Below are 18,067 nucleotides of genomic sequence, written 5' to 3' on the forward strand. Positions count from 1 at the left end.
AAGGGCCAGCGGGCAGGGGCCAGGCCTGGGCTGGGACAGCCAAGTCAGGCCAGTCAGCTTGCCAAGGCCTTACTCCTTGCTGATGAGAAAAGGCATCTCAGTACCCACACCACCACCCTCTACATGGGACTGCTACCCCAGGCTATCCCCTGCCAGCTGGTGGCCACTCCCTGGCCCCTAGGAGGAAGCTCACAGGCCTGCCAGGCTATTTTGAAAACCTGAAGCCTTGTGGAATGTGCCTACTATGGCCCTCTCCCATTGACCCTCAAGAACCAGACACCCGCCTCCTTCTGCGGTACCCTGCAGAGACAGAGGAGACATCTAGCGGGTGCCGAGGGCAGGGAGGGCAGGGGTGGAGTTTGGTTCCGTCAGTGGCTTTGGCCAACTCATTTCACTCCCCGTGGGCCTCAGTTTCCTTGTCTTTGAAATGGGAAGACAAGCAAAAGGGCAGAGTTGGGATATGACTGCTGGTGTCCCCCGCCCAGCTTCTAACATTCTCTGTTCTCTGGGCTTTTCCACGGCTGGGGGAGGCTGCCAGTGCATAGGCTGGGTCAAGTGCGAGGGTAAGGGGACCTGGAGTCGGAGGCTGGGTTTAGTGTCTAGCTTGGTCACCGTGGGCTCTGTGGCCTTGGGTCCGGACGTGCTCAGGTTCTAGAGGAGGTTCTGGGTATCAAGCGGACATTCAGCGAGGCTGAGAACAGGCTGCTAGTGTGGGGGACGACCACCCACCCTGTTCCCAGCCCCAGGCCCTGAGGCCCTGACACCATCACTTTCACGGGCACAAATGGGAGTCTCAACAGAGGAACCAAAGGAACAAGAGCCGTGTTCCCTGAGCTCTGACCACACCTGGAAAGGGCCAGCGTCAACCAATCAGAGAATCGGACTCTCAGGACCAGAAGGGGACCTGAAAGGTCACTGAGCCCTGCCCTGTGCTTGCATAGGTCCAGCGGCGATGCGGAGGCTGCATGCAAGGCAGTCCGTGCAATCTTTGACCATCAGAACGTTCTTCCTTATACTGATCTGAATCTCCTTCCTGCTAACTGTTGTCCATATCCACTAGTTCCGTCCCTGAGGCCACAGAGCACAGATCAAACTCCTCTCCTGAAGGAGGGCATTTCGCACGACCCCTCTCCAGGCGTCTCCTCTGCTCCAGGCCAGCCTCCCCACTTCCTCTTGTTGCTCCCATGGCCAGTCTTGCATCTTCCTCCACCACGCTGTCCTCCATGTACTCTGCCCTCAGACAGCATGCACTGGGCCTCCCAGGTGCAGACAGACTGACAGGGCAGAACAGAAGCAGATTCTTACCACCTCCCTCCTCTAACTGTTCTAAACCCTGACTGTCTGAGCACAGTCTAAGAACTGTGAATTCTGTGAACCCATACCGAGGGTTGGAGAGTCATACTGCTGACGTCTGCTGACCTCCCAAGCGACCCAAACCCTGACACGTCACACTCCCGCTTCCGCAAAAACCAAACCTGCTGCTGCCAACACTTGGGCCACTGGTCCCTTGAATTAAAACACATTACATTTATGCCTAGGTAATCCCAATCTTCTCCAAGGCATTTTTGGAAGCTGGCTTGTTGCCTAACACACTCTCCTTCCTCCCTGTGTCACCTATGTGATCAGGATGACCTCAAAATCCCATTGAAGTCACTGACAAACATTCTTGGTCAGAGACAGAGAACAGAGCCCTGAGGCACACCCCTAGAGACCCTCCTTCAGGTCAACGCTTAGCTCAGCTCTGTATGAAGCTGAGAACAGGGGGGCTCCCCGATAAATCACAGTTGCAAATAACAAATTCTTTTATTTTTTCAAACCATAAGAGGAACTCCCTATACAAAAGATTCGTCAGCAAGTTTGTTCATAAAACAAGAAGTCCTCCTGTAAATTAAATAAATCACAAACTGACCTCTTTTGCACATCCAGCATTTCACGAACTCTAGCTAATAAAGGCACCTGCATGTGCGGTGCTCACCACGTGCTGGACTCCCGGCTGAGCATTTCGGGCATGAAGTCCTGTCAGTGGCATCGTCACTCCCATTTTGCAAGCAAGGGCGCCTGGGCTCTAAGAGGTCACGTGACTCACCTAAGGTCACACAGATGGAAACCCGGATGCCCGGCCATGTCTGCTGAACTCTAAAACTTCTCTTTCCACTGTGATGCTGTCTCTCAGGTTTCCCTAAAGAAGGCTCCACTTGGTCTGTCCTTTCTCTGGCCTGAGCCCAGAACCCCCCTCCCCACCCCCCCGCTCCATCCCAGGCCCTCAGTGCACTCTCCACCTCCTTCCTGTGATCAGAGAGCTTCAGACCTACTGGGAACACGGCCGGCCTTGGGAAACAGGAACCCACGATTTGGGTGGAACTGCCTCCCAATGCTGGAATTTTCTTCTTAGTGAGCCCAATCCCTTCTGGTGCCCCAGGCACAATTTAGAATCTGGAAGCAACCCAGGTCCAGCCCTAGGTTAGGAGAAAATGGCATTCCTGGGCCTCACCTAACTACCTATAAAATGGGTATCACAATGGTAACAGGGAACTGCCTTCACAGGGTTGTCGTGAGGATCCCGAAACACCTCACTCCCTCCCACCACTGAGCCTTTACCCTCCGCTCGGAACACCCTTCTCCTTCCTTCCAAATTTACAGAGAGGCCTCCTGTTCATGCTTCAGAGTGTCCTGTTCCTTTCCTGATCTCAGTCCATCGCTGCACATCCACGCACAAGACTGGTTAAAGTGGGTCATCCCAGCCAGTCTGTAAGCTCCCTCCTCTTCTGACTTGTAATCATTTTGATTCAACCAGGAATCTGCAGCATCTGACATGGTGCCCGGCACACAGTAGGTGTCTAATAAATGCTTGTTGATGAACAAAAGGTCAGATGAGAAAATAGACACAGGCCTGCTCTTCTCAAGGCCAGCATGGCTGAACAAGTGCAAGGGTTCTGCATGGCCCACCTTAGGGAACTAGAAGACGCTGCCTGGAGGGGGCTGGGAGCCAAGGAAAGGTGTGTTTCCATTTGGGCAGGATGGGAGGTAAAGCAGAGAGCACGGATGTGATCAAGGGATGAATCCATCTCCTTCCAAACAAGGATGTCCCTCAGATAATCTGTTATCCTGACAGGTCCACACCCATTGTGGTGACCACACTAATGAATTACCCTGGGAGCTCGAGGTGGAGGAGGGATGGGTAGGGGACGTCGCCTCCATGGAACCGAGGAAACTTGGCCCTCAGCGGTCACCACACGTCATTAGCTGTGACCCAGGGGCCATGGCTTTGGGGCAGGGATGAAGACTGGGACACTGGCTCCCTCTCAGGAGGGGCTGGTGGAATTCCTGCTGTTCCCGGGTCCTCCTCTTCTGCTTCCGCAGCCTGGGGTGCTCACCCCCTCCCATCTCCCTTCCCTCCCAGACAACCCTACTAAAACTGAGTCTCTACCATAGTATCAGGCAAAGAGAACGTGCTTTGGAGTTCAACATGTGAGGTTTCTTAAATCGAAGTATAGTTGCTATACAATATTATATAAGTTACAGGTGTACAATGGTGATTCATAACTTTTTAAGGTTATACTCAGTTTATAGTTATTATAAAATATTAACATGTGAGTTTGAGCCCAGATCCACCACCCATGAGCTGTGTGTTGTTGGGCAAGTAACAAAACTTCTCTGAGCCTTGGTCCTGTGTTTGTAAAGTGAACCTCACTGGGTTGCTGTGAAAATTAAAGAGGTCATGGACACAAGGCCCACAGCACAAAGCCTGGCACGTTGTATGCACCCTGAATGCCTTGCAGCCTCTCCCTAGAACTCCCCTGGAGTGTTTGGTAGCTAATTATCTTTCCACAGGAGGAAGTGTTCTCTTTCCACCTAAACCGTGAGGTTTTTTGAGGGCAAGGCTGTGTCCTGGCCACCTCTGCACAGTCCTCAGAGAGAGAGGGCAGTGTTGAAAAGCATAGGCCTTGGTGTAAATTTCAGCCCTGCCACGTACTGTCCATGTGACCACGGGCAAATAGTCCTATGCCTGCTGGAGCCTCTGTTTCTTCATCTGTAAAATGGGGCTAACAAGAGTGGATGGTAATAGTTCTGCCTTTGTAGAGGGCTGGTGTGAGGCTTATAGGAGGGCCTGTGTGTACTGAGTTTTATACAGTCCTTGGCATAGAATTCAACAAGGGCCGGTAACAGTGATCATCAGCCAGGCAGGGCCCAGCAGGGTGGCACAGGGCACTGGCATCTCTGGGGAGGGAGGGAGGGAAGTCTTTGTAACAAGATGTTATGGTTCTCCGTTTCGAGTAAGGGAGGGGCCCGCTGAGCTGATGTAGCGTCATCTAGGTGGACAGGTGCATCTAGGTGGCCACACCTGGCCGGGGAGGGGAGGCTTGTGCTCAGGAGAGGGAGCCAGGAAACTAGTGAGAGTGCCAGGTCCCAAATCAGCCTAAGGAACAAGAGCCCATTCTCCACACCTGGGAGCTCTTCCCGATGATTCAGGGACGACGTTCTCAAGTTTAAGAACAACATTCTCACGTCGCAAGTCCGGTGACCGACTTTATTGCCACTCCTCAAATGAGCTTCCCCCAGCTCATTAAAGTAGGCAGGCCAGCAGCTCAGAACTTGGTCAGCTTTGAAGGATCGCCCACCCTGGGGGCGGCCCTGAGATAACCCAGCCTAACTTTTTAATAAAAGCAAGATGATTCCTGGTCTCTTTCCAATTAAAGTCAGGCCGCCTGGCCTTACGGCGTTCCCCCAGCTCCACAAGCACAAGCTGGCGAAGGGAGGTGGGCTGGAGAAGCTAGCAGGAATCTCATCACTCAGATATTCCGCTTCAGGGTCGGGGGCCCTCCCTGGCTGAGAGCCCAAGGGCAGGGCCTCTGCTAGAGCCATCAGCACTATCTTCGAGCGTCCATCTTCATTTCAGACCCACGACGAGGGGTCTCTTCCTGCAAATCTGCCTTTTGGGTCTTGTGAGAACAAAGACTGTTTCTGTTCTGCACTTCTGCCCCCCTCCTCCTAACCTCACCCCCAGGCCGAGTCACGGTTGGCCCATTGCTCGGGTGAGCCGTGATACAGACACTGGTGTGTTCGTTAATTTATTTCCCAGGTGAAAGGCACTGTCGCGACTTCTGCCGCTGCATATGGAAACGCACACACACACACCCTAGCACGCTTTCTTTTCTCAACGGGGCAGTCGCCCGTTGTCGCTCATGCTGTCTTGACAGTTCTTCTTCCTTTTGAAGTCTCCACATCTTTTGCCCACTGACTGGGACTTTCCATGCTGCCGGGTTCTTATTTTCTTAACACAGTGGAAATATCTGGCCTTTTCCATAATAGTTAGCTCTCCTGATGCAATACATAGACAGCACTTTTTTTTACGTTGTGTTTTCAAGGGACTGTTTATTTAACGGTGATCTGTAGGGTACTGCACACTGCTCTGGGAGGTAAGCCCTGTAGGCGGCAGGGAGGGGCGGGGGGTGTGAGCAGAGGAACCATCTAGAATGTTGTGCTCCCATCCCACTTCTGGGACACAAGCAGCTATCCAAGCTTCTCTAAAGAGTGTAATTTATTATGCCTCTTTTAAGTTTAAGAGGCTCTCAGAGTCGTTCCCCCAAGACCCCCCACTCCAAAGAGCAATAAATGAGACTAAAATGAACATGTGTGAGGGTAAGAAGGTAATGCCACTTTTTAAAGGAAGGATTCTGTTTGTTTTTTTAAATAGGTCTGGTTCTAGACTTTGAAAATGATGGATTAGGGACTTCCCTGGTGGCGCAGTGGTTAAGAATCCGCCTGCCAATGCAAGGGACACGGGTTCGAGCCCTGGTCCAGGAAGATCCCACATGACGTGGAGCAATGAAGCCCGTGAGCCACAACTACTGAGCCCGCGTGCCATGACTACTGAAGCCCATAGGCCTAGAGCCCATGCTCCACAACAAGAGAAGCCACTGCAATGAGAAGCACATGCACCACAACGAAGAGCAACCCCCGCTCGCCACAGCTAGAGAAAGCCCGCGCTCAGCAACTAAGACCCAACGCAGCCAAAAATAAATAAACAAACAAATACATAAATAAATAAAAAGATTCTTCCAGGGGCTTCCCTGGTGGTGCAGTGGTTGAGAGTCCGCCTGCCGATGCAGGGGACACGGGTTTGTGCCCCGGTCCGGGAAGATCCCACATGCCGCGTAGCGGCTGGGCCCGTGAGCCATGGCCGCTGAGCCTGCGTGTCCGGAGCCTGTGCTCCGCAACAGGAGAGGCCACAACAGTGAGAGGCCCGCGTACCGCAAAAAAAAAAGATTCTTCCAAAAAAAAAAAAAAGATGGATTAACATGTAATCCTGTGTCAACCACCCAACAAGTATTTACTTTGCTAAGTGCACAGCGGAGCGGGGCGGGGCGGGGCGGGGGAAGGCGGGGGGGGGGGGGGAGGGGCAGTGGGGGGCAGGCTCTAGGTAGAAGGGTAAGGAAGACCCTAATCACTACCCTCACAGTGTACTTGGAGAAATCACGCAAGCATGTAATGCGTATCTAACATAGGACCTAAAGCCACATTTATGCTCTGCTGGAACCAGTCAAGATTTAAGAGTTCAGTAACAGTCCACCCCAGCGACCTAAGATGTCACAGAACAGGGAATTCCCCGGTGGTCCCGTGGTTAAGACTCAGCACTCTTACTGCTGAGGGCCCGGGTTCCATCCCAGGTTGGGGAACTAAGATCTCACAAGCCGTGCAGCGTGGCCAAAAAAAAAATAAAAGATACGATGTCAAAGAACAGTTATGATTAATTATCCATTGAAACGTTCAGGCCAGAAGTTGGATAGTATCAGGTAGGAGTCTTTTCCCTATAATTATCCCCAGCAAATAAGCCCAACTCATTTCCGTTTGCAAACAAGGCTGCAGGCATTTAAACAGAGTTAAATCCCAAACCTGGCTTCTGTGAAGACAGCAACATCCGGGGAGGGTCTGCAGCCCACCTCCAACCGTGGGCACACACAGGTGAGGCAGTACCTTTCAGAGGCCATTTCTGGGGCATTCACAAGAATGGCCGGTGAGGCTTGGAGGCACTGAGCAAAGGGGGAAAACAAGATAAGAAGGGCTTATTTCAGATTAACTTGAAAAACAAAGGAGGTTTAGCTTTGAAAAGCTGGCTGAGTTTTTAAGATAATGGAGAAAGGTTTTAGGTTTCTGGTCCCATTAGTGAGAACTGGGTGGGGAATTACAAAAAGAACTTTCATTACAGGCAAGGGAGACGGGCCAGGAAGGAATAGTATGAAGACATTAAAACTCACTACGTCTTCCAATCTTGGTTGGATTGGTCCATGGGGAGAAATGCCAACAGCCTAGAAGGCCCTCTCTGGAAAGGAGAGAGGAAAATGACCTACTCTTCTGGATAACACCAAGTGTTGGTGACGGTGTAGGGAGATGAGAACCGTGGTTCACTGCTCGTAGGCTTATAAATTGTACAGCTCTTCTGAAAAGAAATAGGGTAGTATTTACTTAAACTCAGTCTGTATAAGCCCTGTGCCCTAGTGATCCCACTCCTGGTGCACGTACTGGGGAAATCGCTGCAGACTGTAAGGGCTGCAGCCCACAGGGACGTTACTCTGCAGCAATGTTTGCAGGAGAAAGTGTTGGAGGCAACCTCAGGGCCCAGTAACAGTGGGCAGCAAGTAAGTAAAATGTGGTGGCTGCCAGCATGGAACACCATGCAGCAGTCAGAAGCAATAAAGTGGCTGCACACAACAACGTAAACAGATCTTACAAACACCGTATTGAGTAAAAAGGGAAATCACCAAACCAAACCTATAGCACAATACCATTTATGTAGATTACGAACCACGCTCACAAACAGCACAACCTATTTTCTGAGGATACGTGGGTTTATGTTAAACAGGTTGGAGGAGATGCATAAGCGGAAAAGGGATAGGAGTGAAGATTAGGATTGAAGGGGAAAAATAAAAATAAAGCAGGAGGAGGCCTTTGCAATGGGATAACGTACAATGAACTGAAAAATATGATTAACTTAACTTGCTGCACCTGAGGGTAGAAAACCCAGCATGTGACCTACTCTTTGGGGAGGGAAATGCACGATACAGGGCAGGATCAACAAATACTGATGAAGTGCACACTCGAGGTCCGCCAGAGCCCTGGTCCTAAGGAGTTTAGCATCTGGTAGGTAGCCTGGAGCTTAAAGATGGGCCCCTATCTGTCCCTCCTCATCCTAAGTGTCTGGGTCAGTGCTTCACATATGCTTGTTCAATTAATCCTGCAGAGGAAAGAAATATGTAAACCAGTAATTATTACAAGCTAGGAGTGGAGGAAGCCCATCTGTCTCAGGTGGACCTGGAAGGCCCTTTAGAAGACACATCTGAGATGAGCCTTAAAGGATTTCGGCAGGTGAGGGGGCAAGTTCCAGGCAATGAACATGGCTTTGGGGCAAGGGTGCAGAGAGAGATGTTGGGTGACCGCAAGGTGACCGCTCTGGTCTAGGCTGGCTGCAGTGACCTGCAGAAGCCCATCTAAGCTGCCATGTGGCCTAGAATTAGGGTGATAGAGAGAGGAGTGCAAGACGGAAGCGCAAGGCTAATGAACCTATGGGACGGGGCAGATGCAGACCCGGGGCAGTGGTTCCAGCACTTGGCTCACCAGCAGATGCTCCTGCGGAGCTTTGAAAAAGACGTGAACTTCGGGTCCGGCCCTTGCGCCAGGCTACCTGAACACTGAATCAGCCTCCGGGCTTGGAGCGGGTGATCCCCAAGGAAGAAATTCTTCACCAGCTTCCCAGGCAGGTCTGGGAGCCACTCATCAGCAGATCACAGAATCCAGATGGAAGTCAGGGGAGCAGAAGTCAAATGTCACTCCCAGATTTTGACTCCGGGGACTGGAAAAATGGTGGTGCCATTAATTAAAATACTGGGCAGTCAGGGAGTAGGATAAGGTGGGTGGCGGAGGACAGACTTACCTTGGTGAGAAGGTGCTGGCTGGCTGGGGACAGGAGAAGGTCCTCCTGCGGACACAGATCTGCCCAGAGGTCACAGATTAAGTGGAAAAGAAGGTCCAGAACCAAAGAGTATGGAGAGAAGAAAATGGAAGCACAAGGCTTAGTAACTGGACAGAATCTAGGGAAACACCTTTGTTTAGGAAGTGGAAAGGGATTATCCCAGGAGATAAGAGGAATGATGAAAAGTAAGGAAAACCAAGACAGAGAAAGACCACGAAGCCAGCAGCTGCGGTGGAATCACAGCCCTCTGGTGCTACCTTCACTCTCTGGGTCCATCTTCCTGACTACAAATCCCCTAAAGAGGCTGTAGGTTATAGAGGCTTAATCTTAAAGCAGAATGGAGTCAGCCTTGCGGACAGCCTGCAGCCACCTCCCACCGGCCTTATGTTACAGGTGACTGGTCTGGATGCCCAACGAGGGCTACTGATTTGCCTTTTGTTTCTTTTACTCTAGTTCAGGGGTTCTGACTCTGCACAAAACTGCGTACAAAGTGCCCTCGACACTGAATTGGATGGGCAATTTAAGGGATGTTCAAAGGTAATTTTGACCCTCCTTGTTGGCTTGAGAGCCTGACCCACACATCAGATGAGGCTACACCACACTGCCATCCCCTCCCAACTGGTCTTCCAGTTCCTCCGGTCTCTGGAGTCCAATCAATCCTTCACACCACGTGTGCGGTTACATCTTTAAACACACACTGGGTCGTGTCAAGCAACACCTCCAGGGGCTTCTCCGGCTTGCAGGGAAGTCTGAACTCCCAAGTGTGATGTTCCAGCCCCAGACCCCAGTTTCTCTTCACACCCCAAGTTCCCACTTCTGGTCTCCTCATGGCTCCCCATCATCTGTCGGCTGCTCTACCGCTGCCTCTCCCGGGGAGGACCTGTCTTTCTCTCGTTCCCCCTCTAGTGACCTAAAATTAAGAGCACAAGCTACAGAGGCCAGGGCACCTGACTCTGATTCCCAGTGCACCAAATCACTGGCTCTGCCACCCTGGCTAAGTCTCTTTCCTCTTTGGTAAGATGGGGATGAGTTAACGCACCTACCTCACAGGGTTGTGAGGATTAAATGAGAGAACACTCAGAAAGCCCTCAACAGTGCGGGGCACAGAGTAAACAGTCCATTAGACATGTACATGGGCTCATGGGTACACACACATGCACACGCACTCACGTGCACATCTGCTACTGTATCTCCGTAAAGCATTCATTTCATGCTCGATGCTCTGCTCTTCCTAATACATGATAAATCCCACCCAAGGCACTGAACAGATAAGCTCTACTCCCAGGTGGGGCTCACCCAGTGTGGTGGGCTCTGGGATAATTTGCATCTAATTGTTACTTTTGCTATTGCAAGAGTCACTCGGTCAAATTCTGTGCTGGAATCAAACCTATGTTAAGATGCCCCTGTCTTTCTTGCCTTTTAAAATTCAGATTTAGACCCAACTTCTGTACCAATGAACCAAGGCACCTCATCCTGAGCCTCCTTTTCATGTATCTCAATAAATACAAAATGAATTTTTATTGATGTGAATTACTGCTTTACTCTAAATTTGCAAAATCATTAAATAAACATATAAAGAAGGAATGCAAACATTTAAACATTAGTTTTTAAAATTTTTATTAACTTACTTTTTAATTTGGGAATTGTATCATTTTTTACTTTGAAATTTTGTTTTAAGATTTTTTTTTTTTATGTGGACCATTTTTAAAGTCTTTATTGAATTTGTTACAATATTGCTTCTGTTTTATGTTTTGGATTTCTGGCAGAGAGGCATGTGGGATCTCAGCTCCCCAACCAGGGATCACACTAGCACCCCCTTCATTGGAAGGTGAAGTCTTAACCACTGGACCACCAGGAAAGTCCTGTTTTGTTTTTTTATCAATACATTTCACCAGAATATAAACTCCCCAGGACAAGGATTTTTGTCTGTTTTTGTGTACTAATATAGTCTCAAACCTAGAACAATGCCGGGCATGTAGTAGGCATTTAACAAATCTTTGCTGAATGAATGAATGAACAAACGAAGACTACATGTTACATATAACAAATCCTTCCACACTCCATTCAAAATAAATAAATGCTAAAATTCTATCATTTTTTAAATAAGAGAAACAGAAACATTATGGATAAAGTTTAAATCCCTTATTCTCCTCCCAGGCCCATTTCTCTCTCCCCATCCAGAAGCAGCCAGTGTCATGAATTTTTTTGTGTGTATCCTTCCGGTCTGTGTTTTTATACTTTTTCCACAAAGTATGTAAATATATATACAATACACTATTATTTTGTGAATAATTTTTAATTTATAGAAATAATATGAAATTTAGATAAATTATATTTACATAAATGGTATAATAGGTAATATTCTCTTGCTTGCCTTTTCCACTCAATATTGTTTTGGGGGTCATTCCAGGTTGAAACTTATAAATCTTATTCACCTTAACTGCACAGAATTCCATCATATGAATATACCATATTTATTTATCCATCTTCTTCTCCTGGGCATTTGTATTATCCCAAGTGGTAGCCATAGTTCACAGAATATTCCAGTTCTCTTCCTTCTCAGGCACATGGTAGGACTGTGCTTCCATCAGCAGCATATGAGGTTCCCCACTTCCTCATAGTCTAACCGACACTTGGCATTGTTAAGACATTTCACCCTGTGCGTTCCAACGGGGAATCACATAATCTCTTGAACAAAACTGCTAAGTAGTATACTCAAGGGTATAGAATATATGACATACTCTTGTTGACCAAAAAGTCCTTTACGTTGTGTCTTTTGCTTTTAAACATTACTTTAGGGCTTCCCTGGTGGTGCAGTGGTTGAGAGTCCACCTGCCAATGCAGGGGACACAGGTTCGTGCCCCAGTCCGGGAGGATCCCACATGCCGCGGAGCAGCTGGGCCCGTGAGCCATGGCTACTGAGCCTGCACGTCTGGAGCCTGTGCTCCGCAAAGGGAGAGGCCACAACAGTGAGAGGCTTGCGTACCGCAAAACAAACAAACAAACAAAAAAAACCCCCAAAAAACCCACATTACTTTAGCCTGATGCTCAGCCATAGATTGGGAAGGATGGGGATGCAAGATAATACAGTGTTCCTAAATTGATTCCACAAATATCAGGTATCCACAAGGGTCTTCACTGGAAGTATCAGTTATCCACGAGGGTCTTCACTGGAAGTATCAGTTCTCATTGTATGGATTTAGACACAGACGGAATAGGAGAATGGATTAAATGTGGACTGACCTACTAAAAATAAACCTCAGACACTCTTACCTATCAGTGTCGCTTTGATAATTTATCCTACAAAAATAGTAGCCCATATATACATGTATATGGATGTTTAGGGCAGCACTGTTTATAATGGCAAAAATAAAAAAGTTGAAAACAATCTAAATGTTCATTAATAGCATAGTTTTTTTTAATTATAATTTTTTTCTATCTACTTCTTACTTCAAAGTAAGATGATAAATTTCCGTATGGTTTAAGATTGTTTTAGATGGGATTTTGTTACTTGCCTCCTAACGGATTCCCAGTTTTGCACTGGTCCAGCTCTAGCTAGAGGAGAAACAGATGCAGTCTGACTCCACACGCAGAGAACTCCAAAACACTTGGCGACTTCCCCATCGGCTGCCCCCAAAAGAGAAGTCCCATGACCCTGTGTCTCGAGGGAAGAGAGCCTGACCAGGAACCCAGCAACTTTCACCAGAACTTGGTAAGGGGGCTGGGAAGTTAGTCAACACTAAAAACAAATAAAGATGCTTTGTTGTCTCTCTCCCCATCCCCTCCCGGAAACAGAGTCCAGGGGGAACAGATGAGTAAAGACTTTGCACAATTTCCACCCTGCCCCCAAGCTGCTGACCAGGCCAGAGGAAGTAATGGGAATAAACTGCAGGTGCATTCAACATTTCCTACAAGATCCAGCCTCGACCAGTTTCAAAACAGTAGAGTAGGAGAGAAAAATCCACATGCTCCAAAGGGCAGAGAGAGGAAATGCCCCAGTGGAACCTGCACTCAGGACCGCAGGCCAGCCCTGCCAAAGTCACGGTGAGGGTTTGTGCCCAGGGCTCCTGGGCCAGCAGGGAATGAATCAAGCTCACGCTATAAGCCATCAAAAGGGCTGATGGTGGATGAACTTTGAAAACGTTATATTAGTGAAAGAAAGCCAGTCACAAAAGACCACATAGTTGATGGTTCCATTTATATAAAATGTCCAGAATAGGCAAATCCATAAGGATAGAAAGAAAATTAGTGGTTTCCAAGGGCTTGGGACCAGTGGGGGTGTGGGTAGGGAGGTTGGAAGTGATGGCTAAAGCATACTTGCTTCTTGGGGTAATAAAGATGTTCTAGAATTGACTGTGGTAGTGTTTGCACAATTCTATGAATATACTAAAAGGTATACTTTAAATGGGTTGGTTGTACGGTATGAGAATTATATCTCAATAAAGCTGTTCCCAAAAAGGGAGGGGGGCTAAGAGCATCAGTGTGGGCTATCTACTGCCTTAACGCGGGGAGCTACACGAGGATGCCCAGCTCCCGCTGTTTCCTATATTTTTATCCTTCATAATGCTTCGATGCCAGCCACCAGCTCTATGAGTTTGTGGTACTTTTATTATCCCTATTTTACAGATAAGGAAACTGAGGCTCGGGGAGATTACATAATTTGCCCAAAGTCACGTGGTTTGTGAGGGACTTGGCCTTGGCTGTAACTGCTGCACTCTAACCCATCCTAATCCACGTCAGCAGAGAGCCAAACAAGTCCACAGGGTTAACACTGTATTAGGTTAACGCCTAATATTAATAGCATTGGGGCTGGGAACTTATTAGAGGATGGCTTTTGAAAATCTGGGCTGCTCAGGCTGCCTTGCGTGAATCCACCTGCTTCCCTGGGTTCATCCTGGCTGATGTTCGGGGGATGTGGGTGGGGCAGAGGTGGCCCTTTAAGGTTCTCAGGGACAGTGGCAGGAACTGTCTGCTCCTGAGGAGTTGTTTGGAGTCACTGAGCTGGCTGGGTACCAGGGGGCCCTCTCCCAGCAGCTCTGGGAACCCAAGTGTATCTGAACCCCATGAATAAGTCCCAAATGCCCCACGCAGACTACATCTGGGACCGAAGCTTCCATGGGATTCCCTACTGTCTGATGTGAGTTTTTGTGGGTGGGAGCGGCCAGACAAGCCCAGGGGCCCCACTGCCTCTGTCGGCCAAGAACGCACACTGACGAAATGGCCACCCTCTCTTCCTTCCAGGATTCCAGGTAGGGAAGGCCTGTTTCTCTGTGCGTCCCCTTATTAGGGGTTAGATCACATAACAGGTAACACGGACAGGTCCGCATTTCCCCAGCCCCACACACCTGGACACGTAACCGGCTCACAGTAAAACAGGAGGGAGATGGACGTTTGCTCTTGGAGGATAAAACCAGACATAAGATTCCTTACCCAGCAAAAATGTGTACATACCCTCTCCTTGAGGCCCAGGGGAGGAACTCAAGGCCTCTTCTAGCTTCCCTTCTCAATCCTCCCTTGCTTCTAGAGTCTCTCCTCCATCCCCACCTCCCCCCACCCCCCACCGGGTCACAACTCTTTCCTGGGATCAGGTCCTCTGGCATGTCTACACCAGCCTAGTTCACACAGCCCTGCCTCACAGCCTTCCTGCTCCTGCAAGCCTTCTTCTGGGGCCTCCTCTGAAGCTAGAAGTCATGTTTCTAGAGCAAGTACCCTGGATGGAGAAGAGGGCCCTTTCTGCACGTGCAAAGTCACGGCAGAATCCCACCCACCAGCTCACCCCACATGGGTGGAGGGGGCAGGGGGGCGGAAGTTCAGAGGTTGGTCAGATCCCAGTTCTGCTACTTACTAGCTGTGTCACCTTGAGTGAGTGACTTAACCTCCCCAATTCCCAGTTTCCTTGCCTACAAAAATGGGAGTAATACCATCTTTCTTTTGTGAGAGTGAAATGAGGTCTGTGTAAACCTGCCTGACTCAGAAGAGGCACTGGAGGAAAGGAGAAAAGGTAGTTAGGGTAAGTATATGTGAGGGTCTATGATTCCATTTTATACTAAAATCTAAGTATTTTGGGACCCCCTAGCCTGACCTAAGGAGTTCTCAAGGATAAAAGATGGCCCCAGGAATATGCCTGATGGACAATGACCCAACAGCTTGTACTACACACACACACACACACACACACACACACCACACACACGCACATACACACATACCACACACACACCACACACACACACACACACCCCACACAAAATGCACACACATATAAACACGCACTCCCACCCAGACATAATCCCCAAACACCCTGCAACACACACACGACATCCCCAAATACACCCCCCATAACACACCACACCCAAACACACACACAGACATTACACATCTCCAAATACACATGCATTCTACATGCAAACACACACACACACACTCTCTCCTTTTTTCTATTTTCTTAAAGATGCTTTCACCCTCTATAAGGACACCCAGTCTCACCATAATTTCAAACACTACCACAAGAAGCTTTAATGTTCGTAATGCCTAACTCCCCGCCAACTAGCCAGACTACAGCAGACACAAACGACAGTGTCTTGCTCACATTATGTCACCTTGTACCTGGGCACAGAGGCCAGCAGCCCCGACCTCATTTCCTCAGACACTTACACTGCTCCTCCCAGCCTGACCTATGATGGATAAAGATACTAGATTTCTATTTATCCATAAGTCCCTTGTTTGTTTATTTCTTTCCTGAGGCAAGTTTATACAAGGTCAGATTCCCACGTGTCCAAGGCCCAGCTTCTCTCTGTCATGTTTGCATTGACTGGGCTCCTTCTTTGATGAGGCCCCCAGAAGCTGCTGTATTGATCAAGTGTTCTTCAGCCCTGTCCACAATGACTCCTGCCTCTTATTACCTTAAAAAAAACCTGTATCAAACAAGGATCCTGACTCTTCTATAACAAGAACCCCAGGAACCTCCAGAAAGACAGCATGGCCTGGGGAACTGAGTCACGGACAGAGGTTCTCAGTCCTCACTCCACCACTTGCTGGAAGGAGGAGTTTGCTATCATGGTTTGGGTTCATTCCAAAGCAGACCCTGAGACAAGGCCTTGGGTACAGGCTGTTTATTAGGGAGATGATTCCCAGAATCCCAAGTGAGGAAGTATGGAGAGCGAGACCAGGAAAGGATAAAGGCCGATAAAGGGTACTTAATGGCCAATTTACTGCTGTGGGCATTGGGGCTCAGTCCTGCTGGGGATCCTCTGAGGTTCTGGCTGGAAATCGCCTCCGAATTGTCCCAGTGGAGAGCAGGCAGCTGAGATATCAACTCCCTGGGATGATAGGATGACGGAATGACAACTCACCTCCGCCCCCTCCCCTGGCCTTCCTCAGCTGCACCTGCTTGGGTAGAGCAAGTTCCCGTGGTGCCCTTGCTGGAGGGAGCCCTCGCCCAGAGAAGTGATGCGGGGAGAGGCGACAGTGGGGAAAACTCGAGGAGGGGAGCTGCCAGCACGCTGGAAACCGCTGCAGGTGAACTCAGGTGAGCCCAGGGCATATGGGGCGGGGCATCGACGGTGTCCTCCACAATCACAGAAGTCATGTGCCTCTCTGAGCCTTTCTTATCTGTGAAACAGGAAGGAGACCTACAGCCCTTCTTAGCAGGTCCCTCAGAGGCAGCAAGACTGTTTGTGAGGAGCTTGACAACCTGGGATACTGATGGTACCGGCAGGAGGCACGGTCACCTTCTGCATGGGCAGCCCTGCTGCAATAAACACCCAGAGGCTGCTCATGAGGGGAGAGGTGTGGAAAGAGTGTAATTCAAGGCTCCCAGCCAGAAAGGTCAGGCTGGAGCCCACTGACCATCCCCCTGGTCCCCTTGCAAAACCACAAGGCTGTTTAAATGGCCACCATTTAAAGGAAAGGAGAGTGACTACTAGATGCTGTACCCTGTCTTGGGTTCTTACAACGACCCTACGAGGAAGGCGTGGGCACAGTCAGCTGAGGAAACTGAGCTGAGAGGGGTCAGCAACTCGCTGGCGGCACTCAGCTAGGAAATGGTGGAGTCAGCTTTGGAACACTTGTCTGAATCTTGACACCCCCTTCCTCTAGAACATGCCACAAGCTCCATCCCAGATGCCTCTGTCACAAACCCCAGGCATCTTCTCAAGGCTTCTATATATATATCTGTCAGGCCTGGGCTGATAGGAAGCAGACTGCACCTGCCCTGCCAGCTCAGATAACAACAGTAACCCTTAGGTAGCACTAACTCTGCCTCAGGCACTGTTATAAGTGCTTTTATCATCATTTTCTCATTGAATCCTCCCAACGATCCTGTGAGGAAGGTACTATTATTATCCCCATTTTTCAGAACGGGAAACTGAAGCACAGAGAGGCTAAGTGACTTGCCCAAGGTCACACAGAAGTAAATGGGAGAGGAGAAACTTGGATTTAGGCAATCTGGTTCCAGAGCCCCTGCTCTAAACTACTTTGCCACATTCCTCTCGAAAGCGCAGACTCATTCTCCCCACAAGTCTATCAGAAAGGGTCATCCCTGAATGTTGGGAATGGAACTGCCATTGACCTCTCTCCTGGGGCAAGAACTGGCCAAGAGCAGCATGGAGGAGACAAGACAGCCGGCCCAGCCACCTGTTTAAGGACCAGGCTCCTGGGGAGACAGTGCAAATGCTCCCTGCTGAGTGAGGGTCTCTTTACCGGGGGGTTGGTGTGCCCACAGCGGCACGTAGCACTGAAGTTCAACACAATTGGGGTCAAGTGCCTTTTTTTTCCTTTTTGAGAATGATGACTTTGGGGTCTGGATGCTCTAAAGGGGGTTCCCAGTACAAGCTTTCCACAAGGGAGGGTAATTGCAAGGAACAGCCAAAGAACACAAGGGTTTCCCAGAGTATGGAGCCAAGGCAGGCTGGCCCACGGGGACGTTGTGGAGATCACATGAAAGAACATCTTGGGGCTCACATGTCAGCAGAGAAAACCGGTCAACACCACAGGGGATCTGCCCAGCAGCTGAAGGCAGTCCATGGCCTCGGACCCAGTCTTCTTCCCATTTCTTATGTTACATCAGCAGAACCACTGCCAAGTAGAACAGAAATCCCA

The 18,067-nt window shown here is 49.3% G+C and overlaps 1 protein-coding gene across 14 annotated transcripts in view; it reads right to left on the reverse strand.

Annotated features, from left to right (window-relative positions):
• Positions 1 to 18,067, reverse strand: part of SH3PXD2A (SH3 and PX domains 2A) — a 245,775-nt gene that overhangs the window by 212,944 nt on the left and 14,764 nt on the right. Inside the window, exon 1 of one of the 14 annotated variants that reach the window (XM_089898137.1) lies at positions 6,895 to 6,913. The exons of the other annotated variants lie outside the window; for them this stretch is intronic. The gene's annotated coding sequence lies outside the window, so the exon portion shown is untranslated. Of the gene's footprint in view, positions 1 to 6,894; positions 6,914 to 18,067 lie in introns of those variants that run through there. 14 annotated transcript variants of the gene reach the window in all.

This window comes from Delphinapterus leucas, chromosome 16, assembly GCF_059928025.1.
Source record: "Delphinapterus leucas isolate spDelLeu-1000000601 "Yukka" chromosome 16, BTC_Dleu_Yukka2, whole genome shotgun sequence".
NCBI classification, from domain to species: domain Eukaryota; kingdom Metazoa; phylum Chordata; class Mammalia; order Artiodactyla; family Monodontidae; genus Delphinapterus; species Delphinapterus leucas.